This window comes from Azolla caroliniana, unplaced genomic scaffold (genome assembly GCF_043228905.1).
Source record: "Azolla caroliniana isolate FFs.n. ecotype wild unplaced genomic scaffold, voAzoCaro1.0.p SCAF_15, whole genome shotgun sequence".
Classification (NCBI taxonomy): domain Eukaryota; kingdom Viridiplantae; phylum Streptophyta; class Polypodiopsida; order Salviniales; family Salviniaceae; genus Azolla; species Azolla caroliniana.
Genome location: NW_028230450.1, coordinates 15902251 through 15922919, shown reverse-complemented (window position 1 = coordinate 15922919; position 20669 = coordinate 15902251).

Below are 20669 nucleotides of genomic sequence, written 5' to 3'. Positions count from 1 at the left end.
GAAAGCTATTAATCGATTAATAACTCATTATGTGAACTCACATAAAAGAAAAACTATTAATTGATTAATAGCTCATTATGTGGACTCACATGAAGGGAAAGCTATTAATCGATGAATAGCTCGTTATGTGGACTCACATAAAAGAAAAACATGAATCGATTAAATTATAGCTCATTATGTGGACACTCACATTAAGGGAACTTATTAATCGATTAATAGCTATTGATCTATTAACACAAGTATTTAGATTCAAATCCCTACATTTAGGTATTTTTGTTGCACTATCTCAACCAAGTACATGGATCATTTCTCCTAAACCACATGCCACATATCAAACTAACGACATCACGCACAATCTCCAAATAGTTACCATCTAAAATATGTAGAGAATCAAGCCATCTAAACTATGCACAAGACCACCCTTCTCTTATTTGTCTCATATTCATACCATACACACCAAAAAATAGACATAGGAAAGAAAAGTGGTGAGTGACGTCAATTGCAGTAGCAGTAGTGTGGGAGCGATTACAATAGGAGGGAGGGCCTCAATGATGGTTGTTGGGCTTGGGCTTTCTCAAAATTACAACAAGAAAGAAAAAATTGGGAATATTCTTTTTTACTAAAAAAACCCAAATGTGTAGCTCGATAAAGTGCGCACCTTTCCCTTGCATTCAAAATGCGGTTTTAACTGAATGTCTACTGTACACACACACACACACACACATATATATCGTTGGCACTAGCGTCATACTTTCTACTTGTCACACACCTTCGAACAAGTCAAACTAACATGTGGACGCCCTTGTCAACAACAATGCATTGCTCTTTTTTTACATTGTGCTTCGGCCCACCCAACATGCACGTTGCCTCCTTCTCATTGCTTATGAGACAATTATCTTCTTTCTTAGCCTCTCTCACTCTCTCAATTTTCTTTCAAATGCAAACGTTATTGATTTCAATTTAAGGAAAAAAAGGGTTGATGGATATGTTTCCATTTCCTGTGCTTTTTACAGTGATTGTTGATGTCGACATTAATGGCTTAGGATCAAATCTAGAAACAAAAGAAAAAAGGGACAAGAAACAAAGTCATTGTTGCCACAATAGCTTGAAAGAGCCTAAATCACATTATCGAGCCTCAATTATTGTCTTTCTTAATCTCTCGAGACTTGATCCTTTTGGTACTAATGCCAATGCTAACATCGTTAGTATCAACCATTTTTCCTTAAATTGAAATTGAGAACTTTTTAATTGGAAAGAAAAGGCTTCTAAATGAAGCTTTGGAAATAAATAGATAGATTCTATTATCATCTTCGTAGGTCAAATATGGCCTATGAAACCAAAAATATTACATTTCACATTATACATGTGAAAATGAGTAGCAACTCTCAATGTTCAATAACTTTATCAATGAATGTTGCAATCGTGAGTGCAAATTGTGGTTATGAGAGAAATACGTGCAAGGATTGATATTGGTCGAAGATGTGTGGAAAGCACGGTCAAATATGATCAAAGGGAGAGCATTGTATCAAAGTGTAATACTCAAACAATTGAACTTGTTAAGGGCAAAGTGTGCATAGTTGACCACTTTCATCACTTGTGCCCCAAGACCCCTCTCACATCGCAATGCATGTTAGCTAAGTCACATGGAAGCAATGGTCCGGATGGCAAACAACGAGATGGGCTCTAACATGTATAGATGTGTATTGTTTCCTCACTCCACAAGGAATATGGTTTTGTAGTTAGGTGCAACATGTATAGTGTAATGTGTAAAGCGTGAGCCTCCACATTTGTCCCATGTCTTTCTTTTCTTTTTTTCCAACAATGGTTGTTATCCGTACGAGGGATGGATGAGTGACAGACTTTTTGTGAAACATATTGTTGTAAATGTATGTATAATGTCCATAGGAGTGAGTAAGAATGTTTGTATGTGTATAAACACATGCACATGTGTGTGCATGTGTGTAGATATGAAAGAGTGTGAGTGAGTTGGGTGTGTGAATGGATAGAGGGGTTTATTGGGTGTGCCGAGATAGCATGTATCTACCATGAGAGCTTAGATAATTCTATCAAAGTATGCAAATATGATAACTATAAGAGATACATATGGATAGAGGTTAATTTGGGAAAAGAGAAGTTGTATATAGTTGCATGTTACATTCCTCACAAAGACTCAAACTATTATAGTATGTTTGGGTTAGATTGTGACGATCCTTTTACAGAATTATGCCATGATATACTTTCATTTGAGAAGCTTGGTAAAGTTTTAATTATGGGAGACTTCAATGCAAGAACTGTTGGAAATTTCCAAAATGTGGCGACATTTGAAGAAAATGTAGTAGAACATTTTCTTTTGCATGACTCAGAGGATTGTGTCATGTCAGATTATGGAAAACTTTTGATACATATGCTAAATTGCACAAACCTAATTATCCTAAATGGTATAAAGGCATTCCCATTGAAAAATGTGTTCACATGTTTACCATCCTCAGGTGGAGGAAGTTTGGTTGATTGTGCATTAATGTTGGCATGTGATCTATCATTGGTGAATGTGTTTAAAGTTGGTTCTCTATCTCCGGACTCAGACCACAAGCCATTGTACTTAGAGCTTGCAATTCCACATCCAATAGATGCCATGGAGTGAAAGAGGAAAAGAGATGTATTATCCAATCTTGCTACGAAAAAGCTAAGATGTATGCAAATGAAGTGGAGAACCATTTGTTAAAAAAAATTCTAAGCAACGATGTTAAAGAAAATCGATTGCATTTGAAGGATATCATCCTTAAGGTTGGATATCAATACTTTAAGAGGCATGTGGGTGGGCATAAGATGTGTAGTTTTCCATGTAATTCTTGGTTCGACAATGAATGTAAGATGTATCTCAAATGGTTTAAGTCCATAGAAGGGGAAAATGAAAAGATTGTTGCGTGGCACCTATATAAGAAAGTAATGAGGAGAAAGAAAAGAAGATATTTCCAAATTCAAGAGATGAAAAAGAAAAACTTGTTTAAGCTCAAACCAAAATTAGCATGGGGACAACTCAAGGGTAATAAACAAGATGTGAAAGGTCACTTTACAAAAGAAGAGATGTTAGACTATGTACAAAGGCTATATATGCATGAAGGTGTGGCTCCTATGGTTAAGAAAATTGAGACACCATGCACTACATGTATTGATATTGATGATGGCAATAAGGGAATAAAGAAGATGGCGAGTGTGAAACCAACAACTGCAACATACATTTCAAGTGAGCTTTTAAAATGGACAATGCCACATACTCGTCATTAGATAATGACAATTATAGATCAAGCTATAAAACAAGGATTTCCAAATGATTGGCTTATGAATTGTATTAAACCAATATTTAAAGTGGAAGATAAGAATCAAATATCAAATTATCATACAATAATGGTGAGCTCAACTATTGCTAAATTATATAGCACTATTATGGAGCAAAAGATAAACACCTGAGCTGAAAGTACAAGCAAAAGAGCACTTGGGCAAGCAGGATTTAGACCAAAACACTCCACTGTGGATCATTTGGTCACATTGAGAGTAATCATGGAAGAGAGTCGACTACAAGGAAAAACACTTTATTGTCGTTTTGTTGATTTCAAGAAAGCTTTTGATATCGTACCTCGAAGTGAGCTTTGGAATAGAATGGTAGAGATTGACATGCTATTGCACGCCTATATGAACAAGTTAAATACCAACTAAAAATGGATGGTGGATTCTCAAAGCACTTTTTAAGTAACATGGGGGTCAAGCAAGGATGTCCACTATCACCCACACTCTTTGGCTTATGTATTGATAAATTAGAAGAAGTGGTGAATAAGGTTGCAAGAGAAGAAGGATTGAATGCCTCCAAATTGATGCAACATGTTATCTTATTGCTTCTATATGCAAATGATGTGGTACTCTTCTCATATGATGTTGATAGTATGCAATATTTACTTGGGGTATTAGAAGAATTTTGCCATAGTAGTGGACTAGCAATCAATGTGGAGAAAACAAAAATGATGGTAGTGCAAACCATCCAACCTCATCGTTACCCTATGCTCACATATAGAGGAGAACATATACAATTTGTTCGAAGCTTTAAATATCTTGGTGTTGACGTACCCGCCACTAATAAATGGAGTGCATGCTTTGATTCTTGGCTCGAAGCCAATTGGAAATCGTATTACCTTTTGGAGAACCAATGCAACCAAAGTGATACTTGTGGATGGGAAGTAAAACTAATGTTGTTCAATCCCATGGTAACTCAAGTATTGCTTTATGGAGTAGAAGTATGGGGTGACACCATCTCTCTTAATGCATGGAATGAGATCGAGAAAATTCAAACGATGTTTTTAAGGAGTTAAATGTGTTAGGAACCAATCGGCCACAACCGATTACACATTCGTATGCGTGTGCAGAAACCAAGAACTAGTAAACAAACAAAAACATGAAGACACAAACACTGATATTTTACGTGGAAAACCCGAAATGGGAAAAACCACAGGGGTTCACAAACCCTGAGAAATAGATCACTATAGTAGAGAGGAAGTACAAATACGAAACTCGGAGGCAACGACCTCGAGTTCTCCTTCGTCTGACAGACGGGTATAGAGTTACACTCTCACTCTTTCACTCACGGTTACAGAGGCAACTACTTCGTTCTAACTTTTCAATAATGATCAACTACACTGTACTAAAGTTTGCCCTAGTTGCTTATAAACAAAAGCAACTTTCTGGCTATTTACAAGTATAGCCCACAAGGGCATTTTAGACTATTTACAATTATAGTCTTCCGAAACGATTTCGGTTTCGAGATACTTACCAACACGGTACTTCTCTTCCCATCCGGAGGGACACGTTTACCAAAAAAAAAACCCCTTCACTCTGGCATGGGGTACTTCACCAAACCAACTCTCTGTCGGCACACATTTAGCTTTTTGGCTGACAACACCTTCGTCAGCATATCCAATCCATTTTCGTCCTTGTGGATCTTCACTAGAAAGAAAGAAAGGAAGATATATTAACGTCTTCTAAGGCCAAATTTGACCCATGAGACAATTAGAGTAAACTCCTTTTCTTACTCGCTCTCTAAGCCAATGATATCCTAGTTCATCGATAAACTCCTTCATATGATTTCCTTGTCGGCTTCCGCTGTCGTGAAGAAAACCGGCCCTAAGAGGAATCAAGGAATTAAAGGCGTGAACCCGCCCTTTCACAAGTGTGCGTGAATTGATTGTATATAACCAGGAATAGGACGACTAATGTAAATATACTAGGAATAAGATATTTATTAATTAGGAAATCGATGCGTATCTCTGTTTGAAGGGACAGAGAATAAAGTTGACGTGTTTTGATGTAACGGCCTCCTCGACGACCTATAAAAAGTAGGGGAGAAGAAGAAGAAGGGATCGGGCATTTTTTTTGGGCAAGGACGAGAGCTTGTCAAACTGGGAACCAAGCTCTCTCCTCTTCTATCATCATTCTCTACAGGGTTGCAATCATTGTAATCATCACTGTTATCATAATTGAATCTCTTGTTCTTCTCTATCAGTGTTTCTAGGTGTCTCCTATTTCGCTTCTCTCAAGTGTGCTTCTTGGTTAAGTCGGAATACGCGTTGGCGGTTCATTCAGTGGGCAAGTCATGTCGGTTGCTGGCAGGTCTAGCAGGCCTTGCAATTGCGTGCTCCTCACTTCCTCTTGTCTCCCTTGCTCCTCGGTTCAGGGCCCCCGTGGTCCCGCCTTATTTCACACGCGTAAGCGAAACAACACGACATAAGTGGGTGAACCCGGCGTGAAACTGGCGGTAGAGGAGTCGAAGATGAGGGGATCGGAGCTCGCCGAAGCCATGGCAACAGTTGTTGATCAGATAGTAAGTGCTCGCGAGGGCACGAGCGCCCTCGACAGGGCCATTGAAGCAGTTGTCGGCTCGATAGGCCGGTTCGGTGGGAAGGATGCTATGAGCTATTTGGTAGCCTACCAAGCCGAGATGGTGATGAGGAACATTCCAAAGGATAAGCGTCTGGCCGGCTTCCCTCAGGTGGCAACACCGGGCATCCACGCAGAGGTGCTTGAGGTATAGGCGGGATGCGGGACCTGGGGATAATTCGAAACACGGCTCCTCGAAAGGTACAAGCTTAATGACGCGCTTCGGCTATCGAAGCGGGACTTCATGGAGTGGGTGGAGACCCCCGGAAAGGGGAGGAATGCGTTGGTGCTCCTCTGGGAGTTCCAAGAACGCTTCGCACGGCTCTCAACGCTGGACAGGACCGTGTTGGACACGAGCCGTGTCCTGTTGTTCGTCAAATCGGTGGATGCGCGGGATCGGGACCAGGTGAGTCTCCTACTAGAGACAAATGATGAGCTGACGACCGACTAGGCCACGGTCAAGGGGGTCTGCACCCGCTTCGACAAACGACGAGACTGGGGCGACGAGAAATCGTCGACAACAGGACCCACCCCGGCCAGGAAGTTCGACGAGCCTTCGCCGACACGAAAGGAGGAAACCCGGGACTGGTTTGAAACTGGCCCAACATCGACCGGAGCGGTCAAGGGCCCATCCGACGGAGCGGCTCTTGAGGAGATGACACAAATGGTGTGCAACCTGCAGATCGTGTAGGCCTAGAGAGATAGTGGAGGGCAGCCACGCGACCGAAGGCCACCGGCTGGACAATGGTGTATGTGGTGCGACGCGGTCGAACACAGCCGGCAAGACTACGTGGAGTTTGCTGAAGCCCTCAGGGGTAATGTGGTATACCTATGGAACAGATGAGTGCACGCTGGTGATACTCGGAGACCCGTGGGGACAAATTTCGGGAGTGGCAAGTTGAAGCGGCTAATGGAAGAAGCGGAGGCCGTCCATTATTCGGCATTGGCCAGAATCCAGGTGGGAGATAACCAAGACCAGATAGCAAAAGACTTGGGCTTGTGGCCCTTGGTGCTGGAAGGCCTCTCTGGCACATGACTAAAGAGGGAAGAAGCGGACCGCGCGGAGCAGCGGGTCCGGGAGGTCACCGGATGGGACGATCCGGTTGAGGAGAAGACTGGTCTCGTGGAAGCCGCGTGCCAGAACTATGAGTTTCTGGTAGAAGACAAGTGCCCGGGGAAGGTTCGAGGGGTCAGTACCTCACAACGGTACGAGACCCAATTCGGACCGAAGCCGAATGACGCCGTCAACACCGGTGCACCAGATAGAAAGAAGCTGGCTGGTTTCTGGCTGAGCACCGAAATTGAGCGAACGATGGACCTGTGAAAGGTCCTTGAGGAACGGGTCCTCGACAGTAGGGTGGAGTTGTCGTTACGGGAGGTACTCGGGATTGCCAAGAAGGAGTTCCACGACTCCATTGTAGACTTGGTAAAGCGTAAGCGGCTCTCAAAGGAGCCGGAGCCGGAGAAGCCAGTGGAGGTGCGGACGACACGCTTAAAAGACACGGCCCTAGAGGGCGAGTTGGAGAACTGACATTATTCAAAGTTGCATTGGGCCAGAGCCACTATGGAGACCCTTGTTCGGATCGGGGACATTCTGGAGCTGGTAGTGGCATTGATAGACCATGGATCCGAAATCAACCTGATGTCCATGGATTTCTATAAGAAAGGGAAATGGCCGATCAACACCAAGCACGGGTGGAAGATATGCGCGGCGACGCGCGCTACAAAGGAGTTGCATGGGGCGTGCCCGAATGTACACGTAAAGATCGGTGACGTCGAGATAGATCAACACTTCTTTGTGCAGGAGACATCCTCACACCCGATGATACTCGGCAAGCCGTACATTACAACGGCGCGTATGGAGACAAGGGTGATGGATAACGGTTTGGCATAAGCGCGCATAAAGAGCCAAGATGGACGACACTCCTTTCAATTCCTGACCGTAAGACCGAACCATGAGCAGAACCGCGAAACCCTCGACAACGGCGAACGAGGGGATTTTTAGAGAGGGCTATCAAGGCGTGGGGCCACGATAGTCTAGACACCCCGGAGGATCCCCACACCTGTACCATAGGTAGGAAATTTTGGTTCTCCGATAACAAAGGTTGTACTATAGCCGGCATCAGCGGCCAGGAGAAGAAGCGGGTAGAGGAACGACTCAGGACATGCAGAGTCCTCAGTGAAGAACGGATGATTCCGGTCAACTCGGTGGGAATGTACGAAGTCATTGCCGACTTCGGGGAAAGGGTCAGATCGGATTGGACGGCCCATGTGCATACGAAGTACAAGACTATGGACCGGAAGGTGAGGCCAGTCGCGGCACCCTTGCTGGAGGGCAACGGGTTACAGATGGAAGGGGTCGCGTCGGACCCAAGTCTATGGGATCCGGCCGGCATAGGACACCGGTTCACCAACATAACGCTACAGGAGCTCAAGATCGGTGGGGGTGGCTTTCTACTGCCAGCGGAGGAGGAACGGTTTTGAAGAATGCTCGGGAGGCACGGGAAGGCCTTTGCATTCTCGCCGGAAGAGATCGGGTGCGTGGACCCGACGGTCGTGGAACCAATGATGATCTTCACGGTACCACATGTGCCATGGAATCTCAAACCAATTCTAGTACCCAGAGCTCACATCCCGAAGCTGATGGAGCTGCTGAAGCAGAAGGTGGAGATGGGCATCCTCGAATTGTCGAGTGCCCCATACTCGAATTGGTGGTTTACCATGCCTAAAAAGAACGGCACGTTGCGCTTTATTCAGGACCTGCAGCCTGTCAACAAGGTGACGATTTGGAACGCAGGGATCGGGCCAACCATAGACGAGTTTGCAAAGGCCTTCGCCGGAAGGTCAATTTACTCGGTCGAGATCTGTACTCGAGGTACGACCAATTCCAACTAGCCATGGAGAGCAGGGATATTACGACCATGCGGACTCCTCTCGGCCTAGTGCGGATGTGTACCTTGCCGCAAGGAGGGACCAACTCGGTGGCGCGCATGGTGAACGTTATGAACAAAGTGCTAACGGACTGCATCCCGGATATCACCATGTCGTTTTTGGACGACATACCGATTAAGGGATGTTCGGTGGAAGATAAGGATGAGTCGGTTGCACTGGACGGTTGCCGGAGGTTTGTTGCGGACCACATCAGAGACTGTGAGAAGGTGCTACAAAGGCTAGAGAGTGCGCGACTCACCTTCTCCGAAGAAAAATCGTCTTTCGGTCAGTCGGAAATCTTAGTGGTCGGTCACTTGTGCGGGCCTTATGGCCGGAAACCGTCTCCAGTAAAGGTTGAAGCCATTTCCGCGATGAAGGAGGAGTGCAAGTCAGTTACGGAGGAGCTGAGGTTCCTAGGGGCATGTGCGTTCTACCACATCTAGGTTCCGCATTACGCGCACATGGCGGAACCGCTCTACGGGCTACTGAAGAAAGGACGCAAATTCGAGTGGGGCAAGGAGCATACGGAGTCGATCCGGAGACTGAAGCAGGCGCTTACTACGGCACCGGCTCTCCGGAAAGAGGTTTACGGCAAAGAGGTCCCAATCTACGTAACCGTAGATACGAGCCCAACTGGGATAGGATGCGTGATCAATCAGGAGGACGAGAGTGGCACGTGGTTCCTGATCCAGTTCGGGGCGAAGGTTCTCAGTGAGCGATAGTAAGGATACGCCCAAGTTAAGCGCGAACCGTGGGGTATCGTTTTGGCGGTCAAGGCCGATAAAGACTACCTGATCGGGACAGAAGTAATCATCGGGACAGACTGCCAGCCGATCCTCGGTATGGTTTCCGGATGCGCGATTCCGGACCTGGCGATGCTCAGGTTGATCTCGTACATTAAGTCCCTGGATCCAGAGATACGACACATCTCCGGAAAGGAAAACACCATGGCCGATATGCTTTCTAAAGCGCGGTTCGACGACGAGAATGGCATGGTTTCAGAGGACGAACAAGTCAGCATAGACTTCTTTGAGTCGGTTCGCGTAGCGACAAGGGTAGGGAGCACTCCGGCGCTTAACGAGTTCAGCGAGAGCGAGTACGACGGGGAGTGGCTCCAGATTGGAAGGTTCCTGAGGACAATGACGCAAGATGCGGCATGGACCAGAGAGGAGGCTAACCGGATTCGGAAGAAAGCATACCGATTCTTTCTACGGGACGGAAGAATATGGAAGCTCCCAAAGAAGTGAGGCGGCGTTCCACTCCGCGTAGTGGCGAGAAAGGACGAGCAGGACAAGTTGTTAATGGCATACTACGAGAGTCCTTGGGCCAAACACCGTGGGACGTGGGCCACGTTCGAGAAACTAAAGGAGAAGTATTGGTGGCCTGGGCTGTACCGGGATGTGTACCAGTTTGTGATGACGTGCGAAAGCTGTCAGCTGCACTCCACAATCCGACATCGAGATGAGTTACACCCGACCTACCAGCCAACTATCCATTTCAAGTGGATGGTAGACTTAGTAACTATGCTGATTGGGGTAGGGCAGATGCGGTACCTGGTGCTTGCGCTGGAGGATTTGACAAACCAAGTGGAAGAACAAGACGACTGCGGCGGTATGCCGATTTCTGCTCGAAGAGGTAGTATGCCGGTACAAGTGCGTGGGGAAGATCATAGCGGACCGTGGGGAATTGGATGCACAGGAGGCCGAAGAGCTATTTGAACAGTTAGGGTTTAAACTCTCGCTCACTACGGCGTACAATCCAGAGGCAAACGGGAAGCTGGAGCGCGGACACGGGCCAATCATAAAGGCGTTGGTACGGGCCTGCGGAGGCCAGGTTAGGAATTGGTCGTGGCTCCTACCCTACTCATTATGGGCAGACCGGACGACACATAGTTCAATGGCCGGATACATGCCAGCGGAGTTGATGTACGGGCAGAAACCGGTCATGCCGGTAGAACGAACGATTTCCTCGTGGGCAGTGATAGATTGGAGGAACGAGATGAGCTAGGAAGAGTTGTTGGCGGCGCAGATTCGACAACTCAAGCGAAGACCGGAGGACGTGGGGCGGGCAAAGACAAAGCTGCAAACGGCGAGGGAGAGGAACAAAGGCCGGTTCGACCAGACACACCGGTTGCGGCCAAAGAAGATCGAGGAAGGCGACTAGGTGTTGGTGTACGACATCAGCCTCGACAACCATCACATGGCAACATGCAAATTCACGAGGAGGTGGTTAAGGCCCTACGTCGTTACAAGCGCGAATGACAACGAGACGTACCATCTTGCAGAGCTCGACGGGACGCAGTTAACAGTGCCCGTAGCCGGGAAGCGGATCAAGGTGTTCAAGAAGCGGCATGAGGACGAGTCGAACCCGAAAAGCGTGACCGACGAGGATGACCGGTTTGGAGCAGATGAGGAATCGGGAGGTGACGGGTGATTACAGGTCGGTCTTCTTCGGCATTTGTTCGTGTCTGGTGCATACCGGTGGATGCACAGTTTGGTGGGGGTGGATGTCATGAAGAAAACTGGCCCTAAGAGGAATCAAGGAATAAATGAACAATCGGGAGGTGACGGGTGATTACGGGTCGGTCTTCTTCGGCAATTGTTCGTGTCTGGCACATACCGGTGGATGCGCGGTTTAGTGGGGGTGAATGTCGTGAAGAAAACTGGCCCTAAGAGGAATCAAGGAATTAAAGGCGTGAGCCCGCCCTTTCACAAGTGTGCGTGAATTGATTGTATATAACTAGGAATAGGACGGCTGATGTAAATATACTAGGAATGAGATATTTATTAATTAGGAAATCGATGCATATCTCTGTCCGAAGGGACAGAGAATAAAGTTGACATGTTTTGATGTAACGGCCTCCTCGGCGACCTATAAAAAGTAGGGGAGAAGAAGAAGAAGGGATCAGGCGTTTTTTTTGGGCAAGGACAGAAGGTTGTCGGACTGGGAACCGAGCTCTCTCCTCTTCTATCATCATTCTCTACAGGGTTGCAATCATTGTAATCATCACTGTTATCATAATTGAATCTCTTGTTCTTCTCTATCAGTGTTTCTAGGTGTCTCCTATTTCGCTTCTCTCAAGTGTGCTTCTTGGTTAAGTCGGAATACGCGTTGGCGGTTCATTCAGTGGGCAAGTCCTGTCGGTTGCTGGCAGGTCTAGCAGGCCTTGCAATTGCGCGCTCCTCACTTCCTCTTGTCTCCCTTGCTCCTCGGTTCAGTGCCCCCGTGGTCCCGCCTTATTTCACACGCGTAAGCAAAACAACATGAAACCACTACGGCCATATATTCGGCTTCCATGGTTGAAAATGCCACGGCCTTCTGCAACCTTGACTGCCACGAAACAACTCCCCCTGCATAAGTCATTATGTACCCGGACGTGGATCAGTTGGTATCCACATCAGCCGACATGTCCGAGTCAGTATAACCTTTCAGTGTGGGGTTACCCGAACCGAAACAAAGACACATGTTCGAGGTGCCTTTTAGGTACCGAAGTATCCACTTCAGGGCAACCCAATGTTTTCTTCCAGGGTTGCTCATGTATCGGTTAACCACGCCGACTGCGTATCCTATGTCCAGCTTTATTAGAGACATGTACTAAAGTAAGCATTAGATAAGGATAGATCTAGGTAGATAGAAAGAAAGGAGAGAGAGAAAGAAGGGTGACGATCCACCCAACAACCCCCGAGCGAAGGGATCGAGACAGACTCGAGCCTCGATCAGCGTCCCATACCACCGTTGTGGCGTCGAGTCGTACCTGGTGTTGGCGCACTCACTAGAAGAGTTGACCCACCACAAGACAGAGTCTCGACGTAGTCAACAAGATAATGAAATGAGAGTAGCTTGGCCTCTATTTATAGCGATACCCAAGGCCCCCAGCCATGTTCACACTTGGCCTAATGGGTTGTCTCAATCTTGAGGATTTAAAAGTAATCCTCCCTTTCTTTACACTCTCGTTTAACCCTCACACTTATCTACGTGTATAGAATACTACGGTAAATTCTCACCACGGGATATTATATGGTCATGCCCGTAACATACTCCCCCTCTTTAAAACATTGCACTCTTGCGTTCCCATGTGGCATCTTTTATTGATTTTATATCCATCCATTTTATTTTAAATTCTCGAATTTCTTTAGTACATAATTTTTTTGTTTTAACATCGAGAATTCTTTCTGGTACATGTGATTTAGAAGATAATTCTTCAGAAGTAACTAGAATTTCAGTTGTAACTGTATTGTCGCCAGAACCTAGAAGTTCTTTTAGACGACTCACATGAAAGACTGGATGAATTCTGACACCATCGAGAAGAGCGAGACGATAGGCTGATGACCCAATGCGTTTGAGGACTGTAAATGGTCCACAAAACCATGGGGCTAACTTAGCGCACTTACCCGTAGACAATATCTTAGAATTGTGAGGTACACGTAAAAATACCTTCTGTCCAGGGTTGAATACACGAGGTTGCCTATTATGATCGGCATAAAAACGTGCTCTATCTTAGCTTATTTTATATTATCTCGTGCAATATGCAACATATCTTGCATATCCCGAAGAAAGTTTTGCATACTTCGCAACTCATCATGATGTATATTAACATCAATCGGGGCTCGTGGCTGAAAACCATACATCAACATAAAAGGACTATATCTCGTCGACGTATGCTTGGAGCTGTTATAAGCAAACTCCAAAATTGGGAGATAACATTCCCATTTTGTTGGTTTTGCACCAACATATGCTCGAAGCATGTCCTCAATAATTTTGATTTACTTGTTCTGTTTGTCCATCAGATTGAGGATGATACATGGAGCTCATGCTCAACGTAGTTTCTAACTTCTTAAAGACTTGCGTCTAGAAGTCACTAGTAAATTTTGGATCTCGATCACTCACGATATCCATCGGTAACCCATAAAAACGAAATAACTCGTCAACGAATTGGTAAGCCAATTCAAGAGCTGTTACCGTGGTTTTAGTAGCAATAAATCTGGCCATTTTAGTTAGTCGATCAACCACAACCCAGATGTCATCATGGCCTTTTTGGGTGCGAGGAAGGCTAACAATAAAATCCACTTTCCCACTTATTATTGGGAATGTCCAAGGGATGTAAAAGTCCTGCGGCTTTAAGTCGCTCGGCTTTGTTAACCTGACATTGGTGACATTTAGTCACATAACTATGTATGTTAGGGCACATCTTAGGCCAATAAAATTGAGTGGAGATGAGAACGAGTGTACGATGTATTCCAGGGTGCCCTGCTGAGGGTGCATCATGGCATTAAAAAATAATCCTCTTTTTGACATCGGGTAAATCTGGAACACAAACCTTCCCATTACGGTAGAGCAGACCGTTAGCAATGTGGAAGTATTCCTTCGAGGATGTGGTGGTGTCTGTTCCAGACTCAACTCTTGCCCATTATTTTGCAAAATAACTGTCATCAAGATACTTGCCTCGAAGGTGATCCTAAAGATCTGATGCTATTTCAGTGAAGCTAAGCATGTTAACTTCATGGATGCGACTTAGTGCATCAGCGACAGTGTTCATGGAACCTTTACGATATCGTATGGAAAAATCAAAGTCTTGGATGAGATCAGCCCATCGTGCCTTAGGACCTTTCAGGTCTTGTTGGTCACAAAAATATTTCAAGGACTCGTGGTTCATAGTTACCACAAAGCGATTTCCATAAAGATAATGGCGTCATGTTTTGAGCGCATGTATAACTGCAAATAATTCCTTTTCTTGAACGGTATACCGACATTGAGTAGAATCAAGTTTCTTACTCTCAAATGCTATTGGTTTACCATCTTGATATAAGACAACACCTATAGCATAATCGCTTGCATCGGTTTCAACCTCAAAAGGTTCTGAAGGATCGGGTAAAAGAAGTGAAGGAGCCTTACATACCAGGTCCTTGAGTTCCTTAAAGGTGAGGTCTAGTGTAGCATTCCAGACAATAGGTTTTGTAGACTTACGCGTTTGACCTTTCAGAAGATCAGTAAACGGCGTCGTCAATTGGGAGTAATTACGAAGAGATTTTCGCAAAAACCCGACAAAACTAAGGAATAAACGAACTTCTCGAATATTCCGAAGAGTGGGCCACAACTTGATTTTCTCGATGCGAGAAGGATCAATTTCAACTCCTCGTTCGGTTATGAGATGTCCAAGATAAGTAATTGATTTCTTGAAGAACTCACATTTTGAGATCTTCGCGTAAAACTGTTTGTCACGCAATGTTTGTAAAACAAAGCGGACATGTTTGGCATGTTCGTGTAATGTACGGCTATAAACTAAAATATCATCTAAGAAAATAACGACAAATTTTCCAAGTTGTTCTCGGAAAATGTCATTCATTTCTTGTTCAAATGTAGCCGGAGCATTGGTCAAACCAAAAGGCATAACCAAAAACTCATAATGGCCATAACGTGTACAAAATGCCGTTTTAGGAACATCGTCCTCACTTATACGAATTTGATGGTAGCCAGTACGGAGATCAAGTTTCGTAAAATACCGAGCTCCCTGGAGACAGTCAATTAGATCATCAACCTGAGGCAATGGATACAAATTCTTGATCGTCACTTTATTCAAGCGTCGATAATTAATACTCATACGCCATGTGCCCTCTTTCTTTTTAACCAAGAGAACTGGTGCACCCCATGGAGATTTACTATAACGTATATAACCCATTCGTAAATAGTCCTTGAGTTACTTCGATACCTCATCCTCTTCGGATCAACTTAAGCGATAAGGAGGTATACTTATTGGTGCAACACCAGGTACAATATCTATACGATGGTCTATATTACGTTTAGGAGGTAAACCATCTGGTAGTTCACTCGGAAAAACATCACGAAAATCATTTAAGACTTCATCAAGTTGTTGTTGTTCAAAATATGTTAATTGAACCGAGACATTAAGGATATTGTGAACGTGAATGTCCGGATCAAGTACACAATAAAATAGAGTAGAACAAGACAACTTGGATATTGATGGACATGAGGAAACAATCGAGAGGGATTGTTTTTTTTACACATTGAATAAAATGAGTACAATCGTTCAATACAAATGTAATTGAATGATGAACCCAATCAATAGATAAAGAAGGGTTTTTATTATAAAACCAGGGATAACCTAGTATTACATCGGTGGTACAAAGATTCATTAGATGGAAGTCTACTTCCTCTATATAAGTGTCAATAGAAATTCCTAATGAATGAATCGCCCCATTGATGTATTGTACTCTTCCATCAGCCAAGTGCACCGTGTAAGTGTGATCACTTACGGTGGGTTGGATTCCCCATATTTGAACCAAACGATCATTCACAAAGTTGTGTGAGTTTCCCAAATCAAATAAAAATTGTACTGGAGATCCATTGATATACTCGTTTGTACGTAGTAAATCATTGGGACCCAATACATAGTGAGGGAAAGAACATTGACAATTACTTAAATGATGTGTATAGACCTGAAGGACATTAGGAATCTGACCTTTATGGTCTGGAGCTTTAGCTTTGTTGTCGTGCTCTTTCCGTTGGAGCATTCGACATTGCTCTTTTGTATGACCCTTCTTTTTGCAGAATACGCAAAAAGGATGTTGTCGCTTACAATCGCGATCCATGAATTCATTGGGTGTCTTGCGTTTCCCAGCGAATTGCGACTGCTTAGTCCCGGGCGCTTCGTTGGGTTTATTGTGCTCCTTCTTCGAAGTGCGTTGATAGTGAAGAACTATTTCAACGGCCTCTTCGAAGGATTTTGGATCCTTATCGTGCACTATCCAGTGATAGTCTGAATTGGGGATGCCATTGACAAAACAAGCTATTAAGTAGTTGTCCCCTTCTAGACCCGATTTTTGGATTTGGGTTCTAGCATGGTGGACATAGTCTTCTAGCGAGGAAAATTTCCGACTAGAGAGGTTCATTAAAGCTTGTGCTGCCTTGGTTCGAGAGGGAGCTTGAAGAAATTGGCCCTTGAAAACTGTGACAAAATCTGTCCAGGTATCGGGCAATTTCCAAGTACAGAGCCCACGCCACTAGGCGGCGGCCTTAACCCCTAGTTCTCGGCCGGCATATGCAACCTTTGTACTATCTGGCGTGGGATAGAGCTCAAAATGAGACTCCCATCGACCCAGCCACGTGCAAATTGCTTTTTCGGTTCTTTCCTCTTTGTCTCCCGTAAATGGCTTACAAACAAACGATGGTTCACCCTGTCGCTGATCAGGTCTATTAGTCTCACGTTGTAGACTAATGACACGTGCCTCGAGAGCACTTTGAGATTGCCAAAGTTTGGTCATCTATTGAGCGGTGAAACTAAGGTATTGGGTTATTTGCGAAAAGTACATCTCAATGGACATTTGTCCAGGAGGATTCCCTCGAGTTCCTTCCGCTTGAGCAGAGGACATCGGGTCGTTATTTTGAGCCATTAAATGATTATTTCTGGAAAAGAAATAGGATAAGGTGAGAGAGATAGTCATAACATCATGTCGTGATATAAACCTATCATGGACGAACATTAATCGATATCATTATCTCACGTCAATACCCCTCTAGACGTATGAGATGAGGTTCAAGATCAGGTTACTATGGTAACACAAAGGTGTTTTAAAAACCATGGGGGTGACAAATGAAATTCTTTCCCTAATCTCTATATTGATTTTGTATGGCGGCTCCCCGAGGCTCAACCATGTATGTTCGCGTCATGAATAGTTTATACACGAAAAAAATGTTAACAATAAACTATGTTTCGGTGCTTTAAGTCCTATTACGAGGACCCCAAAGTGCACTTAGACCTCAAGTCTAAACATGTGTTATAGTCATATGTATCAACGATGTTGTATGGTCTTGGTCATATTTGAACTCAAGACCTCGAGAACAAATACATTAAACATTTGAGCCAACCAAGTAAGTTACTCTTCTTGAATGTTTAATGTTTCATGCGTATAAGAGATATGCGAGGCATTTTCCCATATATGTTTTTTTAAAAGAAACATATATGTCAAGAGTCCTTATTTCGCCCTCATTTACTACAACTATGTTGGTACGTTACCTAACCTCAAGTCTCGTAATTACGATGGCATACACCAAAGTGCAACCTAATGGTCAAGCCAAATGAGCCCTCTTTTCGTAGTAGGCCCACGTGGCCCATCACATGGTCACATCATTACGAATGCCACTCGTAAGAATGATCTCATGGTGGCATCGTATCCATGGAATGAGGGAGGGATGTTGGATACGTGTGTCATAAGAGCAACCTCACATGAAGTGGGTCAAACCCTACGTACTCAACATCATTATGGCTATTGGCATTTCTTTACGTAACGAAATATCGAAGTCACCAATGGGGATTTCAACAATAAAAAATTGTTGAAAAAAGGGATGGTGACAACACAATTTCTCACACAAAAATGTGAGGACGGCCACCAAGAACCTTTCCCCGAAAAGGAAAACATTCGATTTAAAATCACGTTATAACTTATATACACATATGTATATTATCACATATATACGATCAACTACGTATACACGTGACCACATATGCCTATATTAAAGAAATCATTATATTTAATAGCCAAAAATGACGTAATTGAGATACGTAATCGAGGCATATAGCTCTACACACACGAGACACCCAAAAATAAAAGTTAATCGTAATACGCAATTGAGGTATTGACCTCTTACGCATACGAGACCAAACGCATATCATTTACAACGAATCGAGGTGTTGACCTCATACGCAAACGTAACATATGTTCGTGAACGTAATACGTAATTGAGGTATTAACCTCGTACGCATACAACACTCATCACATATTATTTATATGTCAAACGAGGTATTGACCTCGTGCACATATGTAAGTGTTTTAGATAACCAATTAAATACCACTACAACATCATTTAATTAATGAAAATAATCTACATATTAACCATACACATGATTAGATGGGAAATAGCAAGAAAGATTACCGAAGTTCCTTGTTGATCCTTGTCTGCATGAAGACCAACCGCACAACGATCCATCGCCATCCATCGAGAATATAAGACCAACAAAAGAAACATTAGTACATAGGCTCGGATACCAAATATTAGAGACATGTACTAAAGTAAGCATTAGATAAGGATAGATCTAGGTAGATAGAAAGAAAGGATAGAGAGAAAGAAGGGTGCCGATCCACCCGACCACCCCCGAGCAAAGGGATCGAGACGGATTCGAGCCTCGATCGGCGTCCCATACCACCGACATGGCGTTGAGTCGTACCTGGTGCTGGCACGCTCGCTACAAGAGTTGACCCACCACAAGACAGAGTCTCGACGTAGTCAACAAGATAATGAAATGAGAGTAGCTTGGCCTCTATTTATAGCGATACCCAAGGCCCCCAGCCATGTTCACACTTGGCCTAATGGGTTGTCTCAATCCGGAGGATTTAAAAGTAATCCTCCCCTTCTTTACACTCTCATTTAACCCTCACACTTATCCACGTGTATAGAATACTACGGTAAATTCTCACCACGAGATATTATATGGTCATGCCCGTAACAATCTTGGTACATACCATCGCATACATTAGGCTTCCAAGCGCCGAGCCATAAGGAACTTTTGACATGTTGGCCTTCTCGGTTTTCAATTTCGGACATTGTTCTTTGCTTAGCTTGCAGTTTGACAGCAGTGTCAAGCCGACCGATTTTGCACTTTCCATGCCGAATCTCTGGAGCACCTTTGTCACGTATTTTTCTTGTAACATCCACAACAATTTCTTTGTTCGATCCCGAACAATGTGCATCCCTAGGATTTGCTTTGCCGGACCCATATCCTTCATCGAGAACAATCTGCTCAAGGCTTTCTTCAGCACTCGGATCTTCGTATGGTCGCATCCTACATTTAGCATGTCATCCACGTACAACATGAGGATGAGGAAATCTCCTTCGTCGAATATCTTCACAAATACGTAGTGATCGGCCTGCGTTTTGTGGTACCCGTTGTCGATCATGAAGGATTCAAATTTTCGGTACCATGTCCAAGGGGCTTGCTTCAAACTGTACAAGCTCTTCCTCAATCAACATACCAGATTTTCTTTACCTTTTTCCACGAATCCTTCCGGTTGGTGCATGTATATCTCTTCCTCCAAATCTCCATGGAGGAAGGCAGTCTTGACATCCATATGTTCGACTTCGAGATCCAGCTGGCCGCGATGCTCAACACGGTTCGAATTGACGTCATCTTTACGATCGGGGAAAATATTTCGTCAAAATCGACACCCTTCTTCAGCTGAAAGCCTTTCACGACGATTCGTCCTTTGTACCTGGGTGGATTCCCACCATCTCTCAGTTTCAACTTGTATACCCATTTATTCCGAAGTAACTTCCTACTTCTTGGCAGTTCAATCAGTTCATATGTGTAGTTCTCATGCAAGGAATCCATCTCCTCTTGCATGGCACTCAACCACTTTTGGTTGTGGGTATCTTCCTTAGCTTCTTCAAAGCTTTCCGGGTCCCCCTCATCAATTTGCAGTACACGCTCTTCATCTGGAAATCTTCGGGGAGTCCTCATTTCTCTTAGGTGGTATTTTCGACCTCCATTCCGCATGGTTGGTTCTTCTTTGACTTCTTTGGCCGAGTCAAATTCGGTTCCTTGTTCAACCGTTTCCCCTTGTTCTTCAATCAGTTCTCAATTTTGCCGAGTGTTAACTCGGCCGACTAGCTCGGATTCTATTTCGATCGATTCGGCTTCTACTCGATTCAGCCGAGCGTCGACTCAGTTCGATTCAGTAGTTGGAGACTTATTCTCAATCTCCTATTCAACTATTGTCTTTTCCTCCATGAAGATAATGTCACAA